Source organism: Rhipicephalus microplus, chromosome X (genome assembly GCF_043290135.1).
Source record: "Rhipicephalus microplus isolate Deutch F79 chromosome X, USDA_Rmic, whole genome shotgun sequence".
NCBI classification, from domain to species: domain Eukaryota; kingdom Metazoa; phylum Arthropoda; class Arachnida; order Ixodida; family Ixodidae; genus Rhipicephalus; species Rhipicephalus microplus.
In genome coordinates, this window is record NC_134710.1 from 230,495,611 (window position 1) to 230,517,173 (window position 21,563).

At 46.4% G+C, this 21,563-nt stretch overlaps 1 protein-coding gene across 4 annotated transcripts in view; it reads left to right on the forward strand.

Annotated features, from left to right (window-relative positions):
* LOC119187843 (large proline-rich protein BAG6) overlaps positions 1-21,563 on the forward strand; it is a 233,953-nt gene that overhangs the window by 25,955 nt on the left and 186,435 nt on the right. The gene's annotated exons all lie outside the window — the stretch shown is intronic.

A 21,563-nucleotide genomic window follows, 5' to 3' on the forward strand; every position in this document is an offset into this window, starting at 1 on the left:
TAGTTGTGATGTCGTACTGCAAGGTACGAATATGATGGCCAGGTCGACGCCAGTCAGCTGGGACAGATGCTTCCCTTCTGGGCAAATACGGCCTTTGTTTGAGTCCAAGACTTGAACGTTTGGAAGCTTCAAATCTGCTCTCGGTTGATTCCAGCACAACATTTCAAACCACTCTTTAACCTTTTTCAGGACTCCTCTTTTATTCTCACATATACATAACTGCCCCTTCAAGGAACTCTTTTTTTTTTTTTATTGGCATAGTCTTTGGCAAAACACAGGTGTACAGCAGCATCTTCCAGCCATGAGCTGGAAGCACATCATTGTGATGGGCCTATGGCTTGTTAATAGCAACTTTTATCCTTTCGCTTAGATTCTTTTGCACTCTGGTATGTTAAAGTAGTCTGCAGTTTGGGGGGGTCGGCATGCACAATCTTGTACAGAATGTAATTGTTTTTATGTCTGAGCTTGATAACATAGTGCAGCCACAAACTTGGATGGCCTAGACTAGTAGTGCCATCTGTTGGAGTTATGCGCAGCCAGGCAAGCAGATACGAAAATCTGTTTTGCTTCATTGAGAAGGATCAGTGATGCCCGTTGACATCGAAATGCGTCCGAATTGTAGGTGTCATTGTCCGACAGCCGTGAGGGGCTTGTGCACGTGGAACGATCAGTCACAGGCATGGTACGGCACAGTCACCAGTCCGCGGAGTGTCTGCTGCAGTTTTCGTCTTTGCGTTGGTGGGACAGGCATGTACAGTTAAACCTGGGTATAGCGAAATCGACATATTCCTGAAAAAATTCATTATAAAAAGGATTTCGTCCCTTTTTTAAAGTTTTCTTATCGCCCCATTACACTATGCTCAGCGCAAACCATGCCTGCGGTGTTAGAGAAGCTTCGATGCTGTAGTAGATCGTTTTGTTAAGATTACGCCCACTTCGTAAACCTTTCTGTTTATTGTGAAACCTACGTTGCTGCTAGCGATAACACTAGAATATTCGATGGCAAGTGTATAAGTGCCGACACGCTCCCCAGCTTGTCAGTTGATCAACGGCCGATGCTCTGCCCGGCGCTATCAGTGCTAGTGTCTTGCAAGTGTAATAAGATGAGTCATTTTTTATAATTTTCGAAGGGAAAATTGCAACTTTGCATTCTACTCAAATCTTGAACTTCTAACAGGTTCTTAAAAGTTCTTAAAAATATCCTTGAATTTTAACCTTGGAAACCTGTACGAACTCTGTGCATTGCAAGTCTCGAAATGGCTTTCGGAAAAAGTGTAAGCATGACCATTCGCTCACAGTATGTTTGAGAAACGTGACAACTTCTTTCGCAAGTTACCTCACTTATTTTGTCTGAAAACAGTCTGTAGACTTGTCTTGCCCTTTGCGCACCGTCATGTTCCTCAGGTCAGCCTCATTAATCGAGCATTCAAAATAAGCGAATTCAGCCCCTTCAACCACAACAGCAGTAATTGGCAGCGAGCGCCGATGAAAGCTCTGTAGCGCAGTCAAATGTTATTTAGCTGTGGCACTACGTCTTCATAACCGCATGGGTCCTCTTCCATGACACTGGCAGCGTCAGCCATGATATCAGCATCGATGCAGTCAGAAACAGCGACGTCGTCCTCTGTACTGATGAAGTCGCCTTCTCTTCCGTCCATAGTAGTGCCTGGAAATGCTAATAAGTAGCAAACTTTGCTGAGGCAATGTACGCCGTCGTCGGCTAAGATGACGCACGCCAATGTCGCCTGTCACCAAAGCCCATGAGAAGACTTCGTTTCAAGCACCAGTAATTATTTTTATCGCTACGAGTGATGAAATCTTTAATTCGACTCCAGATGTAAGATTCAGCAGTGAGGGGACAAAAACTACAGAAGTGCACAAACCGACAGTGACAACGCTGTCTACAAACAACAAGCGACCATGTACGCTATCATTTATATCTTGGGGATGGCGATGGCACTAGGGGATTTGTAGCAGCAAGCGGAAAGCAAGAAAAAGTGTAGCCTCCGAGGTGTGTACTCTATAATTGAAAAATGCCAAAAAATTGTCGCTAGGTTGCTGATCTCAAAGGCCATGCTTTTCGGGCCCACATGTTATAATGCGTGAGCAAACAAGGAAGGGAATGCGCACGTCTAGGCGAGGCTGCCAAGTCACTTGGCATTCGTGTGATTTCGGTGTCCTGGCCCCTTTGAAAACACTGTGCCCACGTGTTACAACCTAAAACAGATCACACATCATGTGCCGGTGCCCTCGCAAATGCTGCTCAACGAGTGAATTTCACTGCCTTGTCTTCACCTGTGCTCGAGGAGGTGCTTATCTTAGGGTTCGCGGTACTGTGCCGTGATAGTGGCCTTTTCAGACTTTGTTTGTGTCACCCCATACTACTTAAGGGGGGACGTGGCAAGTAAAACTAATTTTTTTATTAATGTACTGTTTGTGATGAAATTTGGTGTGTGTATGTGGATGATTGTGAGGATTCCAAATATGAAAACCGTTTTCAAATACCTCTTGTACTTCTTGAGTTACAAGCATAATTATACTAATTAATGCTCTTCACACTTAAAGAGATAATTATTGCTAAATGAAATTATTTTTTCATATTATTATGTTCCCAAAGCATCAACTTGTGCAAAGAAGCTATTAGTTGATTTTTCTAGTTCTTGTAACCATAAATAAAATTTCCAAAACATGGATGTTGTTTTGCACACACATCGCAGTAATTATAAAATGTGTTCTAAGAATTTTAAATGATGAGTAAGAAGAGAGATAAAGCTTTATTGCACTGCTAAAGGCCTCCTGAGCCTAGTGCAAAAAACGGAACGACTCTATCAGTCTTTGTTAGAAAATGACAGATGTTCTAGCGAAGGCACATAGGCGAAAATCAAGAGTTGAGAAAACTGACTTTGAAAGTTCACTCTTGTTTGGAAGTTCACAACATGCCTAAAACACTCAGAATCCTCCTGGGCAGTAATCCTGAGATGCTGTGGCCTTGGCCTCTGTAGAGCGCAACCCAGTTTTGCACTTCTTTGTCGTGGAACAATGCACCTTTTGAGCCCTCTTCACCCTTTTGGCATCCTTTTCGGCTGCTCGCCGCAAAGAGCAGTCTCCTGGATTGAAGCCCAGTTGAGCAGTGAGCTCTTGCAGCGCACTCTTGCAGCCACCATTGAAACGGCAGACTGCATCTGCCACTGCACTTTCCACACTTCGAAGGGAGGCGAACTGGCTCTTGGACTGGAGTGACCAAATGAGGCTGTTCATACTCTCCACAGCGTTCTGGGTTTTTCCCTGCGCACACCTTTCAAGGAGCTCTTTGTTCGAGAGGCGCTTGTAGATTGGCAGCAGTGCCACTCGCACGTGAGGGGGCAGTTTATGTTTGTGAGGCGGCAGCGGCTCTCCCTTGGCCAATGCCTGATTGTGCGGGCACCAGGAGTCAGTCCCACTTGGGCACAGGTCGTGGTGTGGATCCTGGTCTGTGGATGTTACATGGTAATAAGTGGCCATGATGGCCCTCTCCATGCCAGGAACATCGTTGGGGTGGCTCTTAATGGCCCAGCCATAATAATTCGTTAACTTCTTTATCAGGCCCTGCGTCAGCCGGCCTTTGCCACCCATGCTCAGTCCTCGGCCTTTGGATTTGTGCTCATCAAGAAGGTTGCGCAAGGAAGTGCCCATTCTTTTTTTCACATGGTTCACACACTCCTGTTTCTTAATCACCATGTAGCCATACACCTTGTCTTGCGTGAGGGCAAGGTACGTACGGCTGTCACCGTCGCAGAGCACATTGATGTATCGAAGCTTGTACTTGGTAAACGATCTTTCAAACATGATCCTAGCTGCTTCTACTTCCATTTGGCCTGCATTAGCATCAGTGTTCTTTTGGCACTGTGGCTTGTGTTTCTCAAGCCACTCCTCATAGTTGTCGTCACCAGGCTTGGGGCCAACAGCACAGCCTTGGCAGTAGTTGGACAGGACACAGTGGTCCAAGACCAACCAAGCCTGTGTACAGCTCGATTACACAGCCCACGCCAATATGACTTCTGTGCCCCCTCGTCATCCACGTGCCGTCGTAAATGACGTCAATGTTGCCTGGCACTCCTCCTAGGTCCTTGTAAATGTCATGCACCTTCTGTGCACTTTCTGGTTCAATGCGGGTGGCAGCTGATGTGGTGGCAGGGTGGCTGTACTTCCTTTGCAGTCTCTGGTAGGACTTGTGGTGCAGTGCTCGATGCGAAATGTCCATCGCAGAAAAAATGTCATTTATGGCAGATTGTTTTCTGCCAACTGACTGCACAGCCCTCAAAGCACGCACGTTTACCTCAAAGGGGTTCGTTTTTTGTTGCCCGGAGCACCTCGGGGACGACCACGCACTGTTCACTATGCCACAATTGTCACAAAAAAGTTCCATCCTCGCCGCGAGTCCAAGGCAGTGCGTAGTCTCGAGGCGTATCGACCCTTCGTCGCACTTGTTGCACTTTACTGACGAAAGCAGACCGTTCAGCATCTTCTTATTTACAATGAAGTATGTGGAGTCCTTACCGCCGTCATTTTCGTCGCAGCCTTCGCTCAGAAGCTCGAGCTTCCGCTTTGAAGCGGACTTCGATGCTACGGCATCCAAAACATCCCGCCTTGTCTGCGCCCGCTGCGCGATTTCTTCACTGCTCGGAATCTGGGCCGAAACTCGCGATAGAATGTTCGACGCGCGCACGCCCGGAGTTGCAACGGCTGCCGACGCGGTGCCACCGCAATCGGGTTCGCGAGAGCGTCCATCACGGTCGACGGCATCCGGCGGTCTGACATACGACGATGTGGCACCTTCCACACTCTCGGCCTCACAACAATCAGCGAAGGGTCTGAGTAGAGGCTCCGTGACGCTTGAAGAGCATGCTCCGTCCGGAACTGCGACTGGGACGGCAGCCGCAGTCGTCTGCCCTTTGTTCCAAGCTTTCCGACGCTTGCCGTACTTGTGGACGCTCCGGAACTTTTTTTGCGGCAACATAGCACCGCCGTATGAGCAAGCACTCAGAAGAGACCACCGATGTAAACAAAGCTTGGTAAAAAAAGCACGCGAACTATCACAAAAACAGCAAACTGGCAAAGAACGAAGCGCACGCCGGATGATTCTCGGCACGGCGGCCGCAGATGCGCTCGCGCTTCCAAGGTTGCCAAGGTGCGCGGCGCAGCTTTGACCAGTAAGAGGTCGCGCCTGCTACCACGTGACCCGCGCAGCCAATTGCCGTTCTTCGTTTTCGTTTTTTTACTTGCTCCTCGCGCTTTTATTTTCACTCGGCGAAATACGAGACCGCGACCATCGGGAAGCCGGCTTTCTCCTCTTTCCAAAGCTACCAAAATGGCGGCCCACAGTCAACAACTTGGCGCGTTTGTGCGGCGTGAACAACACCGTTTCAGGGGCTTTTTTTTCGCACTTTTCGGCGACTAGCCTCGGCAAAAACACTATTTGCGGGATTTGTAGCGCACGTTTCGCTGTAATATTTTAGAACAAGGAAGTTGAAGGTCTGAAGATTACGAAAAAAAATAAATCAGAAAATCGCATATTTTGACCAAAATCGGCACTTTACTTGCCGCGCCCCCCCTTAAGTGTTGCGGCAAATGGCTACAACGACAAACACATCAACTCTCGAAAGCACAGATTCAAGACTACAAAATGATAGACACATTGGAGGTGGCAGCTGTAATTAGTGCTGTTTCGGCCCTGAAATGACAAATGAAAAATTTCAATCTTATCTGAATTTTTAAACATTTTAAGAATTTTCATCTGATTTTTTAAGCTTGTCTTAAAAATTAGACACCCGAAAAACTGTGTTTGTGGCTATTTTAGTGGCCGGCATGGTGTTACTGGGTGATCCCTGAAACGGCTACAAGACATAACCAAGACACTTCACATGTGCTGTGGCAACCAATGAAAACCCAGCCAACATTATGATTCGCAAGTTTAGGAATCGTTCTGCTGTTGATCGTGGGCAAATGTAGTGACTATTTTTGTGCTTGGGTATGCAGGGTGTCAACCAAACTAGAAAAGTCTGGGAGTTTGTACCCTTCTGGAAAAGTCGGGAAGTTTCTGAAAAATCTGGCCTAGTCATGGAAACTGATGGCAGCCTGTGCAATCGTCACAAAAATAGACATTACCATTGATCAAAGCTTAAAAAGCCAATCATTCGCCTGCAACTACATTAAACGGTAAAAAGATGTGTGAAAAAAATAATAAAAAGCAGTGCGTAACTGTTTCTTCTTAGTGTAGACGTGAAAGGATACACCTGGCACCTACCGAAAGAATATAAAGTTTACTGATATTTTGTCACCCGCTACGGAAGCCTTGTTCACAATAATAGCCATAAGAAAAGCACGGGGTATTTAAGTACGCCTAAGTATGTGATGTACGCACCGGATTGTCCGAAACATCCCATCACTCCTGTTCAGCATAAGTGCAGTTGTCTGTATGTGCTGGTACTCCAGGTGCAGTCAGATGCTAGTTTTTCAATGTCCAGAACAGGCACGAGTTAGTTGGGTGGCCTGTAGATTACACGTGTTCATTGATGGCATACGAGGCCGCGTGTTGTTTCTTAACGTCATATTCGATTGTCACAATTGTGGCAGCCTAAAGCATAAAAAATATAGTGGAAAGGTTTGCTCGACAACTTGTATTTCATGTTGTCTTAAGCGTTCCTTAGCTTCCATGTTGGTACATTCACTGTTTTGATGCCTGTTGTTTGCCCCGTCATGGTGGTCTCTTGGCTAAGGTACTCGGCTGCTGACCCGCAGGTCTTGGGATCGAATCCCGGCTGCGGCAGCTACATCTTCGATGAAGGCGTAAATGATGTAGGCCTGAGTGCTCAGATTTGGGTGCACAACAAAGAACCCCAGATGGTCGAAATTTCCGGAGCCCTCCACTACGGCGTCTCTCATAATACAGTCGAGCCCGCTTATAACGAGCCTGAGCGTGACGCGGCATCTGTTCACTGAATCCCGAAATTTGTAGCAAATGAAAGACAGCTTTTAAAAAAAGTTGCGAGTCAAAACACAAGCTTATTTTGCCCCAAAAAGTCCGTGATGAACGTGTTATGAAGAGCACAAACGATAAGGGCGGTCTCGAGTTCATTCAAAACGGCAGGCTGCTCGCTCGCCGAGGCCCGTGGCATAAGCTGCATGAGGCATTGGCTCCAAAGCTTCGTCATTCTCGATCGCAATCCGATTCCTCCAAATCACTTTCGCCACGTACTTCATTCACAATGCCCCAATTCGTGCACGGTTCCGCAGTGTCGGCATCATCATTGGCCGTAATTAAATCATCGCAACAGATGTCCCACCTGCTCTCCCAGGTTGGAGTCGACGACGCGCTGCCACAAATCGCTGCCGCAGTGGTCCTGTTTGGAAGCTTCAGGCTCGGCATTGGGCCCGACGATCGACGAAGTCTCCCTCGCGAAAATAGTTTCGCGCACATGTAGCCGTCACCGCTACAAATATTCACCATCTCCACAGCTGAATACTGGGACGCCCGAAGCGGCAAGTTGGCTGCCAGGTGGTCAACAGCTATGAGCAAGCGCTCCGCAACGCGGCACCTAACGCGCGGATTACGCTCAAGCCAAGCAGTCACACTTTCGACGTTTCGTTGAGCGGCACGAAAAAGCGTGCTAGTACCGTAATTTCTCGAATCTAACGCGCGCCTTCATTCCGGTTAAGCGAGTTCATAAATCGCATGCGCGTTAAAGTCGAGTGTGGAAAAAAAAAAATGAATATGACCATTCTATTGCCATCGGCATTTCCAAAATGGCCGCCCCCTACGTGCTTCGGCATGGCGCGTCGGCCATTTCTGCCTATGTGTTTCCCATGCACGGCACTTCGTACGGGTGCTGAGGAGTTCGTCATCTTGTAGTGCATTAGCATCGACGGCATGGAAGGGCCAACTCCAAAAACTCGACGAGTGCACCACTATGCCTCTTCTAAAAGAAAAGTCATCGCGTATGCCGAAACAGACTGAAATCTGGCCGCATTGTGGTCGCTTGGAGTTCCCGAAACGTGCGTGTGGGACTGGCGGAAACAAAAGCAGAATATTGTCGACATTAAAGATTCACGCAAAGGCTTCAGTGGACCACAGCAGAGTCGGCTTCCGCAAATTGAAGAGCTGCTCGCCGAGTATGTGCTTGAGCAGCGAGCAGCACAGCGGCCCGTGACGACAGAACTGCTTTAAGTGCGGACTATTCAGTTAGCTTTAGAAAAAGGGCTAACGCGGAGCCAGTTCAAGGCGAGCAGGTGCTGGCTAACTAACTTTATGAAGAGGAAAGGCTTTTCCCTCCGAAATCGAACGGGCATGGGCCAAAACTTGCAGGAGGAGTACGAAGAAAAGCTTCAGTTTTCAGAGGTTCGTCCTAAACTTGCAGCACAACAACGGCTACCTGCTTGGGCAAATCGGGAATGCCGATCAGACGCCTCTTTACTTCGACATGCCTTGCACCACAACCATCAAGAAAAAGGGGGGAAGAAAGTTCTCGTGCTGACATCGGTTCACTGTAAAACTACAGTGACGGCAATGCTCCGTTGCACCTCAGATAGGCACAAGCTTCCCCCATACCTCATATTTAAACGGAAGACGCTCCCGAAAGGAGTCGTTTTCCCGAGTAGTGTGATCATGCGGGCCAACGAGAAAAATGGGTGCCCGTTGCAATCGATGTCTTACTTTTTTTTTTTCTGTCGTGGAAACCGGGCGCGCGTTACAATCGAGGGCGCGGTAGAATCGAGTAAATACTATACTGCCGTCGGTCATCATGACCACACACGCACACCAAGAGCAAGCAAGACGCGCACACGCAACGCACATGCCAGAACGCGTGGAACAGCTCTGGGCGCGTTTCCGGTCCGAAAACGAAACTAATTCGAGCCAACGTGGCGGGCGTCGCGGAATGGTGGAGACGGGCGAAGGGGTTGTGATCAAGAGAGGAGAGTAGACTTGAGAGAGAAAGGCAAGGGGTTGCGATAAAGCACGAAGGAAGGAAAGCTTCCTTCCTCCGTGCGATAAAGAGAGGGGAGGATGCGGCGGGAGGGCGACCTTGAAAACCAAAACACACGGGAAAAAGGCAGGTTTGGTAGCTTGCTTGATAGGTCCACGAAACTTGCACGTTGAAAAACTTGGAAAGAGTGCCAGCGCGCGCAGAAGTCAAAGCATGGCCGCCTGGTTCGGTGCGCGTGGCGGGTTTCCAAGAATTGGCGGCCGTGGTCAAAAAACCGTTTTGTTGCGCCGGTGGGTTTGCGTGGCCTCACGAACTTCGATATTTCGCGATTCATTCCGCGCAAATTAACAGCCGTTTTCGCGCTTCCGCATTTGCGCTGAAGGCATGCTGAGCCGAGTACGAAGTGAGCGAGAACAAGTCCTAAACATAAAACGAATCGCAAATTATCAAAGTCGGTGGGGTAGTGTACGCGCGTGCACTAGACGCAGACTATCGGATACAGTCGGTGGCCGACGATGTTGGCAAACGGCCTGGTCACTCCAGGCCGGTGACGTCATCAACAGCACCAGTGATCAAAAGCAGGGTAGGTGGCCGACCGGTCTTCGAAAGATAGGTGGCAGTGTGAAAACACCGGCCTCGTCTGGCGATGCCGGGTGCTCAGAGTAACGGGGAGACAAAGAACGGAGAGGTGCGTAATAAAAAGCGATTGGGGAGAGCAGCAACTAGAGGGGCGCAGAGACAGAATCGGCGTTTAACTATAAGAATGTATGGGCACCTCGTCGATGCCTGATCGGTGGTCAAAATTGGTTTCCCGGGTAGTCGGCAGACTGCTGACTCCGTTCGCAGTAAGCGATCAGCGGCGCTCGGACACGTTCGTTGTAAGTGCGATTTTGTGCCATTGAACCAATGTATATTTTCACGGTCATGCGAATATTGTTCGTTTTAAGCAAAAGTTCGTTTTAAGTAGGGCCGTTATATGTGGGCTCGACTGTAATATGGTGGTTTTGGGACTTTAAACCCTACATATCAATCAATCAATCGATGTCTATGGCTTCTAGACATTGCACAGCATATTTGACTTTCCAACACATTGGTAAATTTGTGCGCGTTTGTCTTGACCGTAATTTTGGCTCGGCTTGAATGCCTTTCAGTTCGGATAGAATTGCCATTAGCAGAGGCTTGCCAGGCTATGTGATGCCTTTTATTTTTATTACTATCATTATTATTATTATTATTCGCAATGCAGCAGCAAACGTCCTCAGCTACGCGCTTATTGCTGGTAGCTCGCATTTCAAAGGTAGAGTTGGGTAACTTCATCTACATTTCTCGTTTGTTTCTTGAGATGGTATTATGAAATCTGATTAGTTTTTAGCGTTATGTTCATAGAAGACTACACAAACGAAGGTAACCCGCCCGCATCTGTGATAAATCTGTCGAATCAAGGGAGCTGTTGCGACCAAACAGATTCCCTCTTGCCGGCACATATTTGAACGTCTTTGCTTTAAACGCTACCCCTAGCTTTCATTGCAGGCATCTGAGGACTTCGTCGAATTCTAAGCGTCAGAGCCCTCAGAAATAAAACATCAACATGCATGTGCTCATCGTAGAAAAAAAGAAACAGGGAAGAAAAGTATGCGGTGGAGCTCCGTTCTTGTGACATTGTTAGTCATTGTCAATGCATGGTGCACAGAATACACGATTAGTATATAGTTATTTTTTTTTATGAAAAGTCTATATTAGAGGTGTACAATTCAGGTGGGGATGCAAATCAATAGTAAATACAGCAATGCAAGTCTCATCAGATATAATTCCATCAATATCCTAAATAGTAAATCGGTAAATAGAGGTCGATTTAATCTAATCCAATTCACGTCCTAAGTGGCCTGGGCTGTAACCATTATAGCGAACTAAAACGTACTCCAGTGGCGGAACCGGCTGAGCTCACGTCTTCCTTTTACACAGATGGCTACGAGATGGTGCCACTTCAACATTTTTAGAGGTGCAACAGTTATGCCAATTGCTCCAAATTGATACAATTCCCTATTTTTGTGCCACGCTACGCCAAAATACCTAACCGCACAGATATTTATCGGCAGTACGACACAAATGGACAAAAATATGTTGTCATAGCAAGCAACACTTCGCGGGTCAGCAAGCACGGTTGCGTTATGTTAGGAACTAAAGTTGAAAGCGTATACCGCTGTTACTGCACGCGAACAAGCTCTGTGTGGTGCGAATGCCAGCTTTCTTGGTGACCATGTTGGTTGCCATAGCAACGGCACATACGATATATATACAGTGCCGTAGTTGGGCCAATTGCTTGGTTCCAGTGTTACCTTATCTAGTCAAACGGGCCTTGCAAGCTGGCCGAGAAGTTGTGCCTTAAAGAGCCACTCGCACGGTTTGACAATATTGAGCTGACAAGCCCAATGCGTAGACGAGGCATACATGATCACGTCTGCCAAACTTTACAACGCTATGCACCGCGGAAATGGGTCAAATTTCAAGATGAATGCTGCTCCCCCTCCCCTCTGCCGGCGCGCGCCTAGAGAATGAGGGCATGACGTGCGCGTATGAATGGCCCTACGTACACGGCAATGCAGTGACGTTGGTCCTCTACGTAGACGACTCTGCTCTGATGTTGCAGACAGTGGCACGTGATATGGCAAAAATTATTTTACACTGCATGCGTAGTTTATGTACTTTGTTGCTTAAAACGATCAATAAAACTCTAGAAAAATAAAGAGACGCAATAAGAAAATGTGAGCGTCTTTTCTTCATTTTTCTCCCGTCAATTGCAACGAGATGCGGGGCTAATGTGTCGGCGTTTCGCATGCGTTCGTGTCCCCGCGGTCAGTGCATGGAGCAGAAGACCACCGTGGAACGCTCCTACGCGATCGCGCACTCATTGTGCTCATCTATTCTATCACGTCTAAGCCAGTGTTTCCAAACCATCTCGCGAAAACAGGCAGAATACCACAAAATAACGCTGGTCAATAAAGCAATGCCACTTGCGTGCTCGGGGGTTGGACTTGTTTGGGCACGTCATGCGCATGTCACCTCTTGGTCGGATGCCGTAGAGGGTGGGGAAGAGATTTGGCTTGCGGAGGCTACGCGGAGAAGCGGCAAGGGTTTCGAGCTCACCTCCTTTTATCCTCATTTTGCCCCACTTCAAAAAACCTGTTTGTTTGTGACAAACCGATTCAAAAAATTTTTGTGGCAAAATGTTCCTCATCGGACACCCAACAACTTCCACTGTCTAACTAAAATTTGGTATGGGGCCTGGTGAGTGGCCCTTTAAAACTAACTTTATCGACAAAATAAAAGGGGAGAGTGTAGTGGTTCAAAAATTTCTTGGGCTTGTTCTAACCCGTGCAGAACGCCACTTAAGTCGCCTTCGTCACTACACCGCTGGCCGCTGGAAAAGCCTTTTAATATTTGGAAGGGGCTCTTAGCACTAGTCACGAGGCAAAACACAGTTTGTTCGATTACTCATGTGTATACCCCACATAATTGCGAGTACTAATATTACTGATGTCCAAAAAAGTTACTGGCAATTATTTAGACACTCTGTGACATTGCTGCAGCCCTACAAAATTGAGGAAAACTGTGTGCCACCTTTTTTTTCTTTTTTTGCCACCTCTACTCCTCAGTTTTACGAATCTCCCAAATCTCATGGTCGCCAGCTTGGCAAATCTACATTTCAGCCTTCAGAGTCTGTCAAATGATTTAATAGGCGTGGAAAGTCCCAATGTGCATTTTATGATTGTTTGCTGAATGGGCTGGTTTAAAGTAATGCTTCTGTTGAAATAGCAGTGTTCATATTCACTCTGGGGGATTTAGAGGATGTAGAATGATTGTGCATTTTTTGAGATACTTCTTTTTCATACTGCTCCAAATGTCATCTTTCATGATAAAATATGAGTTTTTTTTTTTTTTTTTTCCCGTGACCTGCTTCAAATTTGGATTTTTGTGCTCCAAAAGTAACATGTTGCTCCTATAAAAATTGCTCCAAATTCTATTTTGGCTGTCACTCTTGCATTTCCTAATGCTTTCGCTGCGTTGTTGGACTATCGTGGGCTCCCTCAAACTTTCAGCTGCAGTTAAATTTGTGTGTTTGCATTCTGCCAAACAGCCAACTTGCTGATTCCCTGGCTTGGAAGTATCGTTTTGGCTAGATATGCATATTTTTTCATATTTACCGCACATGCTCGGAACATTTTTAGCACATGCGGTACGTTTATTTAATTCTATAAAATTGTGATAGTCTTTTTACCACTCGTGGGTCTGTTTCCAGTGCACGGAGTTTTCTAAGCAGACGTAACGGTCATGGAATTTGCTTTAAATCATCATGGAAGACCTAGAAAAATCAGAAAAATTTTAAAAAGCAAATTGATAGACACCCTGGTATGACACTTTTAGGAATTTTTTACTCTTGGGCTGATACAGCGACTGCCTTGTATCCAAAAGTGTTCACTCTCGAATGGCTCAGCTATTCTTGTGCAAAAAAATTCGAAGTACCGCAAACAGTTTATTATTATCACGAGTAGTATACAGCAGAATCTCGGTACAAATCCAAAGAAAGCAAAATACCGTATTTACTTGATTCTGCTACGCCCTCGATTGTAATGCGCACCCAGTTTCCACGACGAAAAAAAAAGTAAGACATCGATTGCAATGCGCACCCATTTTTTTCGTTGGCCCGCACGATCACACCACTCGTGAAAACGACTCCTTTCGGGAGCGTCTTCCATTTAAATATGAGGTACGGGGGAAGCTTGTGCCTATCTGACGTCCAACGGAGCATTGCCGTCACTCTAGTTTTACCATGGCCCGATGTCAGCACGCGAACTTGCTTCGCCCCCTTCTTCTCGCCAGTTGTAGTGCCGGGCATGTCGAGGTAAAGAGGCGTCTGATCGGCATTCCGATTTGCCCTAGCAGGTAGCCGTTGTTGTGCCGCAAGTTTAGGACGAACCTCTGAAAACTGTGAAGCTTTTCTTCGTACTGCTCCGGCAACTTTTGGCATATGCCCGTTCGCCTTGCGAGGGAAAAGCCTTTCCTCTTCATAAAGTTAGTTAGCCAGCACCTGCTCACTTTAAACGGGCTCGGCATTAGCCCTTTTTCTAAGGCTAACTGCATAGCCTGCACTAGGAGCAGTTCTGTCGTCACGGGCCGCTATGCCGCTCACTGCTCAATCTCATACTCGCCGAGCAGCTCTTCAATTTGCGGAAACCGACCCTGCTCTGGTCCACTGAAGCTTTTACGTGAATCTTTGCTGTCCACAATATTCTGCTTTTGTTTCCGCCAGTCCCGCACGCACGTTTCGGGAACTCCGAACGACCGCGATGCGGCCAGATTTCCGTCCGTTTCGGCACACGCGATGACTTTTCTTTTAAAAGCGGCGTCGTGGTGCACTCGTCGAGTTTTTGGAGTCGGCCCTTCCATGCCGTCGATGCTAATACACTACCAGATGACAAACTCCTCGGCACACGTACGAAGTGCCGCACATGAGAAACACAGGCAGAAATGGCCGACGTGCCATGCCGACGCACGTAGGGGGCGGTCATTTTGGAAATGCCGATAACAATAGAATGACTGTATTCATTTTTTTTTCATACTCGATTCTAACGTGCATGCAATTTATGAACTCGCTTAACCGGAAAGAAGGTGCGCGTTAGATCCGAGTAATTACGGTATTCGTATCATCCCGAATTCGTATGATCCAAAAACAAGTTAAAGCTGGTATTGAAAATGAACAAGAATTTTATTGGCAACTACTTCTTGCTGAAAAAAGTCGATATTTTTTAAACACCACCTACCTTCAGTCTCTCTCTCTCTCTCTCTCTCTCTCTCTCTCTCTGTGTATATATATATATATATATATATGATCTAACAGACAATAATGCTAAGGAATGTATAGAGGAAGTTATTAGACCCAATTGTAGTGTAAATGTGAAGAAAGAAAAGTGGTTGAAAAGATAACTTGCTGTGAGCAGGCAAGTGCAGTGTTTTTCTCACTCATGTTGCTGGTGCAGCGCGTTCACACTTGACATTAAAAGGAGCGAAAGCAACCAAATTTATTGGGCATTCACTCGGTTTACCACTTAAACGACTGAAAAACCGCACCGCGAAGTCGACACGAAACAAATCAGTCCTGGAGAATTCATACTGGAGAACACAAGTAAAAACGCCAAAGCGGCCAGAAAACCATGTCTGTGCCCGTCGAAAACGTTTCTATTGGTTCTGCCCCTCGAACATGTCATCTTCACTACCACTGCCATCGCCGCTTGACACTTCATTCCATTTTGCCCCTTTCTTAAGCATTTTTAAGTTTGTACAGAGTTCTAGTTGTGCATGCGAAGCACTGAAAAGAAACAGTCTACATCTTTACAGACGTTGTTTCAAAAGATAGGCCAACAGAAATGACATGAGCGGATGCAGCGACGCCGACGGATTCAGCCAACAGTGCAAAAACGAGACACTTTCGGTGGGCATGCAGACTCGCTGCTGCTGCAGCTTCTTCTATTTCCGGTGTTTTCAGCGATTGTAATCTAAACCAGGCTCTCAATTAATGCGTCCTTGTCAAGCCTGTGAGCTTTGACGTGCTACACTGCTAATTCGCAATAGCGCAGACACCTTTGTCGCCATGTTGAATTAGCGGCTGGCTGTTTGCATCACATGGTTTGAGAGCTAGAGCAGTCGGTGTAGCCAAACTCGTGAAGCAAAAGGCTATAGTGTGGCGGGAAAATTGGTCTCGGACCGATTTTTTTTTTTTGTGTGTGTGTGTGTCAGCCTCACGGCATCGTTTTCCCGCCACTAAAGCGATGAAAATTTCAGTGAGTTTTGGCGCATTCACTCCCTTCGAGGCCAAGAGTGAATGGGCCTTCCTCCCACAGACAAGCTGCATTGCACCGTTGGCGTGCAGCAGTCAACCGCACATTCCTATCATCCGCAATGGCTGGGGAAACCATTCATAAAACACTGAATCACGATGTATATTAAATATAGTTCATCCAAAACAACCATAACATTTGTATCATCATGAAATTCACATAAGCTGTAATCGTGTCATCGAGATTCTACTGTATTAAGAAGTGTGTGGTAAACGAGCTCAACAAGCGAGCGTTGTTCTATTCTGTTGTGACTGATGAAACGGTTCTTCTTTAACAAGGGGCAATCATAGAGGTTTGTGTAATGTTTAATGTACAAGTATGGACAAGTTCATTTGTGATAATTGTCATTTTTAGTCATTCTATAATGAAGGGGTATGGTTCTATATTTCACCATTGCCTCTTAAATACGGTCTGGTTAGCCGCAAGTGTTATTTATAATTGTATGTACTTCTATATCTTATTACAATTAAACCTGCTTATAACGAACCTCCATATAATAAATTCCTCGATATAACAAAATTTTTCTATTCCCCGCCGTGGCTCCATAGAAGCACACGTATTTGCAACCTCTATGTAACAAAGTAACAGTGGGACATAACTTTGATATGACAAAATGGTTGATTGGGCGAGTTGGTGATACATGACTAATTATGAAATGGAAGCGCACAACGTAGAAGCAGACGGAAAGACAGGGACAAGGCTTTGTCCCTGTCTTTCCGTCTGCTTCTACGTTGTGCGCTTCCATTTCATAATTTGATATGACTAATTTTTCCCACATACTATCTAGGATTTTTGCCCCGGATTTCGGCATTATGTTTGAACATGCATTTTCTGTGGGTGCCCCACCGCCAACGAAGCGCGAAGCGGTGGCGGCGTGCACGGCGCACTAGATGTGAGCGAGCGCCTGTTCTTGTGTGCAGGTGAGTGCAAGGCGGGTAGGCAGGCCTGCGCCCCACGGGCTGGTGTTGCCGCCGTTCTTGCTGCTGTGGGAGCATGCACAGATATGCCTCCGCCCTCCAAACTTAACAAAAGAAAATATTTTTGCGTTGGCAGTGCCACGATTTTAGTTAGCGTCACGTATGTAGGGCCGCGCTGCAATGGAGGGCTCTTTACCGATTTTCTTAGTATCTATGTCTGTGTCCATGTAGTTTGCTCTTCGTTTTCGATGCTATACGTGCGTGCATGGCTTCACTATGTGCATATGGTGTGGCCCCCAACAATGCCCAGCTTTGCTTTTTTTTTTTAATGCGGACAGCAGTGTTGTCACCACCGAGGGGATGTTACATTAGGCGTTGATGAAAACTCTCGGAGACCATGGTGACGACTAGCATTGTTGGAGGTCGACTCGTCATGCGCTTCCTTTTTGCGCCGCGCCACGAGTTTGCAGTCTTGTAGCTTTGGGTATTAGCCAATTAGTTCGGGCAACAACACGATGGTGCATTGAATACACTGCAGTGTAGGTGATATCAAAAAATTAATGCTATACGAACAAAGGCTGGCAGCTAACTTTTTTGTATGCGATATGGTCGTGCTGCTACAAAACGCTGGTTCGAGCAGATATGGCCGCTCCAGGGAGAAGTGTTCTTTTCACACAGTCCCTTCGCATTGAAAGTGCACAGCTCATTGTTGCTAAGCTAGCAGGTGCGCCAGCGATCGCAACAGCCCATAAAATCGAAGTTCATTGTTGCTACTCAAGTGACCTAGGCCCTGCCCCTCTCCTCTCCCCAGCATTTTTTCATGTCGTTCAAGACTGGGTGGTTTCCTTTCTGTTTGAGCATTCGACGGCAGTTCTAACACGTGGGGATGTTATCCTCTGCACCTTCTAGGTGATAGAGATGGGTCGGCTCATTCGATCTAAGCTTTAGAAGCGCTCGTGCGCTTTTGACCCGCTCGAGAAAGTTACCTTGCGTGGGGGCATGTTGTCAATTTAACTTGTTATAGAACATGGCGTTGACGGCAAAAAACAGGAGAGAGTGTCTATTCAATTGAATAATGCAGTTTTTCACCGCTAAACAAGTGTTTTGGGTTAGGTCTGCTTTCAGTTTGATTTGTGCGTTTATTTTTAAAATTTTTGTACCGAACCTTCATATAAAAAATTATTTTTTACAACAAATTTTTCCGACAATTTCATTGTATCCAGGTTTATCTGTATGCTTGAATAGCGTTCAGCACATCGGGCTTTTATTGGTAGTCTGTCATGAAGGCAGTACTTTCCCGAAACCCATTTTTGCCTGCTGCAAGAGCTGCTTCAAAGCAGCCTAAGCCAGTAGCATCACAGTACTTGAAATCAACACACAAGAATAAACTCAGCGAGTCAATTTGATTGATAAAAATCAGAAAAAAAATGTTTTTCCAGGCACCCCGTCTCACCTTAACCCTTCGGCGCCCAAAATTTTGTTTCAATGCACAACATCAAGAAAACTCTGGTATGCACAAAAAAAGGACATTTATGCCATCAGAAAAAAATTATTGCCATCAGAAAAATGGAAGGCTTTGAAACAGTTGCAGTTTGGGACCAGGTATAGATGGATATTGCACATAGTTCATTACAGAAATGTGTACCCAAACTTTCAGAACTTAGAACTTGCATAGGCTCTGCTTTTCACCTTGCTGGGGCTAATGATTCAATCTTTCTCCTGCGTTCTGTGTACTTGTTCTCTTGCTTTCTTTTACTCCTTCTTTCATTTTTCTGTAATTGTCATTCTCTTTCTCGCTCTCTTTTTCTCTTTTTCACTCTCTGCATTTGTTCTCTCACCTGTCAAAATTATTGCAGACTTGTACCGCCTTTAAATTAACATGTACTCTAGTCTATCGCACTGACACGCCGTCTTCATATACGTGACACAGACTTTTCCGTGGTGAAGGGAACGCAGAGCGACACTTGCTAACAAAAGATGCCGAAGCACTGACCACCAAGACAGATCAGTGGTCTTGGGCTGCTTGGATCTCTGAACTGGACTCTGGAAGCCAACCGGCAACACTAGTATAATGCTGGCTAAAGTCCCTAGAGTTTTTATTTTCGGCGGGACACAGCAGCCGGTGGGGCCCTACTGGGGGGCACCACCCAAGATTGAGCCATGCAGGCTTTTTTTTTTCTTTTGTAAAATCGAGGTTTTTATTTTTCTTCTTTCCACGCTGGACAAATCGGTGCACTGGTTGTGAAAGCGAAGTAATTTAATTAAGAAGACGACGAAGAGAGTGCATGCAAGTTTGTGGTGATAGTTTTATTCGTTACTCGGAAAACCTCAAATATAACAGCTCTGCGTCTTTTGAAATACGGCAGCTGTATCTTCCTATACTGCTTGCACCTCCATGTGCCCATTTTTGCTCTTGAGCAACAACCCTTTTGACAGGAAGATTTCTGTTGTGCAACTCGCAGCCACACCATTAAGCGTGCTCACTGTAGCGTCTACTGTAGTCTGATAATTTTATTACCGTGGGCGGCACTTGTTTAGCTACCTTCCAGACGCTGCAACAAAGCACTACAAAAAGGCAATGCATACGTATTTATTTTGCCCGGCTGCGGCAGCTGCATTTCCGATGGAGGCGGAAATGTTGTAGGCCGGTGTGCTCAGATTTGGGTGCACGTTAAAGAACCCCAGGTGGCCGAAATTTCCGGCGCCCTCCACTACGGCGTCTCTCATAATCATATGGTGGTTTTGGGACGTTAAACCCCACATATCAATCAATCAATCATCAATGCATACGTATTTGCTTGATACTCAAGACGCTCGCAAGCCTGAGTTGTTGCGCGCAGAAATCGAAGTGCAAAAGGAAGACACCTGGACACAGCGCACACGAACAACTGAAAGTTCATTCGGAAAAACATATTTAAGTGGTTACGAGAACACATACAGTGGAAGAGCTCCGTCGTGGTGGTCTAGTGGCTAAGCTACTCGGCTGCTGACCCGCAGGTCGCGGGATTGAATCCCGGCTGCCGCGGCTGCATTTCTGATGGAGGCGGAAATGTTGTAGGTCCGTGTGCTCAGATTTGGGTGCACATTAAAGAACCCTAGGTGGACGAAATTTCCGGAGCCCTCCACTACGGCGTCTCTCATAATCATATGGTGGTTTTGGGACGTTAAACCCCACATATCAATCATCAATTAATCATACAGTGGAAGAAATGATTAAATAAGCAGAATTTATTGATGTGCATTCAGCAAAGCTACCTCAGCGGCAAGTAACACAACTGAAGGTTTCGCGACTGATGAATCGCCAGCTTTGTTGAGAAAATACCTCTTCAATTTGCCGTGCTACCCAGTCTCTGAATGTAGCTTTCACCACCGTATCACCAAATGGGTTTGCGCAGTCACATTCGCTACACTGCAATGATAGGTTAGAGCAGTGGTTCTCAGCCATGGATGTGTCTGGGACCCCTTGTGGACTACTGGAAGTGATGGGGAACCCCTTGCAGCGAAGGGGAGGAAGGGGGGGGGGGGTACGTAGTTGAATTAACACAACTGGAGCGTGCAACATGTGCCTTTAATTTCTACCAAAAACATCAAACTTGCCACATCACTTCTTTTTGGACAGTCAATACTTGGCACTGTGGCTTTTGAACAGACTTTTTAAGTGGGTGAGGGTTTCGCGGATGACAGAAATGGCTTCGCGGACCCCCTAGTCTCCGCCGACCCCCATTTGAGAACCACTGGGTTAGAGCACAGTTGTCCCTTTAGAGAAGCTTTATGATCCATGATCCTATTATTCATTCAACGCCACAGTCTGTTCAAAATAATGGTTCCCACATGACAGCGTAGTGTCGTACACCACAGCGACGGCACAGTTGACCCCTTTGGCCCTGTGCTTGACCTAGCAAATACTCTTGCCTTGCTTCTTACCCTCGACCGTTTTCTCAACAGCCTCGCAAATGCTCCCTAGACAGTTGCTGGCTGAAAAGAAAACATTGCATCCATACCTTGCTCCCACTTTCTTTAAATCGTGGGAGACACCTTGTAGGTACTTGATGCTGGCGACCGGCAGTTCCTTCGAGCGTCTACCATGTACAAAGCCTTTTGCGTGCAATTTAATGTCTTGCAGAACCCTTTCAGCCAGCCTAGCCAAATGATCCTAAGGAAAACTAGACACCTTGAGCCTGTCAGTTTGCTTCTCAAGGCTTTCACCAACCCTGTGCAGGCAAGACTTAGACTGAGCAGGGCCTTCAAATATGTCGTTGCAACAGCGTTTTTTACAACTTTAGAGTGCCTGGAATGAAAATCTAGGACAGGCTTCTCACTTCTTGGAGCATACATTGAACAAGTAAGACACCTATTGAAAAACATCTTCAGATTCAAAAATTGAATGCACTTATCCTTAGGAAGCTCAAAGGTGAACTGCAGCCCCGCTCCAATGTGCTTGAAAATCTTGGGCACATTTGGGCGTGACTGCACACGCCCATTGGAATTTACTATCACTAGATAATCATTCACACATCGAAACAGTTTTACAAGAACACCTTCTAGGGCCAAATCCAAGTCACGATCAACTGAACTTAAGAAAATTTCACTCGGAACAGGTGCAACACTCCACCCAATAGACATGAGACCTTTGAGTATATACGTCTTCTTTCCCATCCAATAATCGTTGAGGACAGGTACACAGTCAAAAGCTTCAAAAACGAAGCCACAGACACACTACACTTGTCCTGAAAATTTAGTTCATCATTGTGAGCCTCAATGCACTCCTTCACACGCTTCAACAGCCCATTCCG